Source organism: Planococcus citri, chromosome 1 (assembly GCF_950023065.1).
Source record: "Planococcus citri chromosome 1, ihPlaCitr1.1, whole genome shotgun sequence".
NCBI lineage: Eukaryota > Metazoa > Arthropoda > Insecta > Hemiptera > Pseudococcidae > Planococcus > Planococcus citri.
Window position 1 is genome coordinate 20,614,777 of NC_088677.1, and position 4,718 is coordinate 20,619,494.

Here is a 4,718-nt window from a genome sequence, read left to right on the forward strand (position 1 = left end):
GAGCCCTCCCACCCGCCCCAGTGGTGGCTGGGACCAAACTGATTGCGGGTTTCTTACTTATTAGGTGGGTAGACATTGTAAGAAAAAAATTGAGCAAAATCTAAGGACATAACTCAAAAACGTTGGTCAAGATGAGGTGAAATGACCCTTAGCTAGGTATTTTGAGAACGAGGGATGGGGGATGGGGAATTTTTACGAACATGGTTGAAGAAATTTTTCTCATGAAATCCTACAATTTTAGAGCATTGACAAATATATTTTTCATAAGTACCAAGGTACGTATAAATGAGAGATTGAGAGCCCTCACCTCAAAACCACAGGTTAGTGCGTGGAGATAGGGGGCTAAAATTGAATTGGTATGCTATATTTAAGTTGATTTTACCCATGTAGGGACTTGACTGAGGTGTTGGAACTGGAAAATTTGAAATTTTTAAAATTTTGTCTGATACTTTGATTTTTTTATATTTTGTACAATGGGGGAGGGGGCTCATCGTCACCACTGAGTTTTTATTCAGGTGGAAGAACATTGCATGGCGTGATTTTCTCATCCGAGGAGCGGAAAAAACAAAAAGAAGTTTTTCACCATTATATTTACTTATTCTAAATCAAAAATGTTTTGGCTTTTAGGGGGTTAGTATACGCGGAGAGGGGTGTAACACAAAAAACTGTTGATATTTATGAGTTCAGCGCAAAATTTCAACTCATTTTGATAGGTCACATGGCCAAATTTTCTGTCCTTCTAGGTCAAAAAAAAAACCATTTCACCTCCCCCACCCCACGTGCAAGCGAAATTTTTTTTGTCCTTTTCCAAAAGAAAAATGAAAATCTAAAAATACAGTTCATTCAATTTCACTACTTTTTCACAGGCTTGTCGAACCGGACTGAAAAACTGGACCAATGGCCGCGACCGTACTCAAAAAAATTCCCACAAGATCGAGTGGACCGGCCTGGACCTGGCATAAAATTTATTGAGTAATCCACTGCTGAAGTGGATGATATTTCAAGTTCACTGAAAACTTTGACACCCCCCTAACAGCCGTTAAAAAAGTGCTAGAGAGCTGCGATTTGCTTCATTAATCATCCCTTCGGAAGGCCTTTCCTCGGGAAAAATTTCAAAAAAATCACCGACCCCTCCCCCTTACCACTTCTTGGTCGAATTGACGTTGAATGACCCGTAAGTAAGTATTGTTCCAGCACCCAGCAATACTCATTGCAACTTTCTGTTCATGTAGGTACAGCTTTTTTAACAGGTGGAAGCGTCTACAGGGTGTTCTGAGAATCGTCTGCCAAAATTCAACTTCAGATCGTCTTCGAGGAAACGAACAAAAAACGTTATTACGACTGGTTGCCTATCTTGTGAATTGAAGGAGCCACGTGCTTAACAAAAAATCGAAATTTACTAATTTTTGAAAAAAATCATCAAAAATAAGGAAATGTTTGAATCATTCAAATGATGCCCATAACCCATAGTACTCGAGAAGACAAACAAAAAATATTATCATGACTGATTGCCTATCTTCAAAATTGAAGGGGCAAACTTGATTCAACATTTTCAAATTAAGTGTCCCAGATTTTGACAATTTCAAATTTTCAAATTGTGTTGGCCCCTTCAATTTATTTCTCATAATATAACTTTTTTTGTTTGTCCACTAAAATACTATGAGTTAGTATAGTCACTAAAATGATCCAAACATTTTCTCATTGGCCAAAACTTGTGCAACTTCTTCAATTTACAGATACGTAGTAAGAAATGTCTGCTTCATTGAAATGACTTCAGTAATCCATAGTGCTCAAATGGACGAACAAAAAAATGTTATAACAAATTGCCTATCTTCAAAATTGAAGGCGCCAACACAATTTGAAAATTTGAATTGGAAGTATCCCAAATTTAGAAATGTTGAATCAAGGTGCCCCTTCAATTTTGAAGATGGGCAATCTGCCATAATAATATTTTTTGTTCGTCTACTCGAGTACTAAGGGTTATGGGCATCATTTGAATGATTCAAACGTTTACTTACTTTTGATGATTTTTGCGAAGCACGTGGCTCCTTCAATTCACAAGATAGGCAACCAGTCATAATACTGTTTTTTGTTCGTCTCCTCGAGGACTATCTACAGTTGAATTTTGGCAGACAATTCTCGGAACACCCTGTACACATAGCTCTAGAGGAACAGAAAAATTGCGCCGAACACCGTGCACTGCTTCATTTTGAAACCAAGGTCACTCATTGGTAATACTAATGCAGTAATGCTAATGAATTAACCAGTGGAAAATAGCGCAAAGATTAAAAAGATTTACTTATCGAATGAGCGTGGAAGTTTTGAAAAATCAAGGGTTTCGTAAAATTGAGTAAAATAGCGTTGAAAAGTATTCAAATCGTCGCAAAAATTGTCCGATTGTTGAAATCAGTCACGAACCAGAACAGTTTTGATGCTTAAAATCTATTCAAAGTATTAAAAACGTTAATGAAAGTTTATCGACTTTTTGATTTAAACGATAGGCTATTTGACAGTTCTCAATTTTTTTCTCCTTCGCGTATTTTCAATTATTTACTAATACGCTCATAACATTTTGAACAATTTTAGCTACCTACTTTCTATTCGACTTCATTACAGCGTCCGCCTACTTGGCCCTTGTCACCTTTTGTCACATTCATTTTTATGCAGTTTTACTTACATATATTAATTTTTTCGTCATTTTAAATCATTTTTAGGTATTCATATTTTGTGTACTATATTTCTTTTCAATTTAAAAAAAAATATATATTTAAAATTATTTTGCTAAGAAGTACTCTCGTCCAGTTGCAATTCAAAAACGATTCAATTAACTACGCTCCTAAGATTATCTATGTACCGATGCAGTTTGATACCTACTTATTCCAAATACGAGTGGATAATACCTTCTTGCTAGGTCGATGAGGGTGAAAACATTTAAAAATGTGATAGGTAGGACGTAATAGGTATTTCAAGTTAAGAACTGACGTGCGTCGTGTGTTGAAATTTTTCTTTTCATATAACATACATATAATACGTATCATTACAACGTTGTTATTCGATGCAAAAACTGGAACATTCTGAGCGAGTAAATAAGAAGAGGAATGAATCTCTATCCGGGAGGTAATCTAAATTTTGGATACTCCCTAGGGAGATAATCTAAAATTTTGCGATTTGGCAACACTGCTATGTTTACATTATACTGCTACGAAAGAACACGTTGCCCCAACACCTCAAAAAAAATTCAGCAAAAATGGAGATCCATCCTCCTCCCCCTCCCTCCTCGCCCTTCCGTTTGTATTCCTTATATAATTTCGGCTACATAATTTATCTGCGAGTAGGTAACGCGTTACTTTCGTAGCATGTATAATGTAAACACGTTATCGGACCGTACGTACTTCGCGTCGGCCGTTCAGCTTAACAACTAGGTACAGCCACATGTTACAGGTTTGAGGTTGCAAACTGAATCGGTGAATCGAACTTCTGACCATTGTAGTAAATAATTGTGATTTATTTAGTGAATTTTGACGTGCGTGAATTACTTAAAATGAATATTTGATGCAACCGAATCGGTGAATCGAACTTCAGGCCATTGTAGTAAATAATTGTGATTTAATTAGTGAATTTTGACGTGCGGGAATTACTTAAAATGAATATTCGATTAACAATGGTGAACGATACGGTCACAAAATACATTTCACTTTAGAATTGTTGAGTTTTGATATAAATAAATCGTATGTACATTCACAATAAATGTTTAGGTAAATGAAACCTCTTTTGAAAATTATCTTCACATGTTCATTAAAATTTAGTTGAATTCAAAACAAAACGTATGTATTAGTAGGTATTCCCACAATCTGCGGCAGGCGGCAGTCATTTTTGCACCTCACAACAACGTTGTACTGATAAGTATCATATGTATGTTATATAAAAAATATATTATTCAATTAGGAAGATAGAGTACGCGATCATAAACGAGTGAGATACAACACTCGGCTACGCCTCGTGTTGTATTTATCACTCGTTTGTAATCACGCACTTTATCTCCCTAGTTGCATAATATACTATTATGTCAGTCGAAGCGAACAAATAATCGAATCATTGTGATTAGTGATTCATGAAATAGGTACATAGTACAAAATATAGATTAAGTATGAGTATTATCAAATGTACGCGTATTATTATACAAGTATACAATACGTTACGAACAAATAATGAAATATTTGAATAAAATTACTTTCATCGCATTCCAATTTTTTTCGTTTTTAGTAGGGATCTATCTTTTTTTTTTTTTTTTGACGAATTACCTAATTCATCTGATATTTGATTACCTACGAGTTGTTCCTATAATAGCAAAAGTAAACGTAGCATTTTCAAAAATTATGCCATTCATCGTTAGTAGGTACAATAAAATTGGATTTTTCAACACCTTTTGCAGGTTTACCTATAGGTATTGTTGAAGAATACCAAAATATAACCCTTTCTTTCCTCCTCTTGAAAAACTTTCAAATTGAAAAAAAAATACATAGGTAAGGTAGTTTGAAAAAGGCCGCCATTCAATATAATTTTCATACACGAGTATTCGTCTCAGCGTTTTTCTCAACGTTCCTAGCTTGTTGGACAAACATTCCGATCATTTTTTCTAAATTAACATCTCTTTTGGAATTCAAAAACAACATTTTCCCATAAATCATCACCGCTTGGCCCATAAAATCGTCGATTAC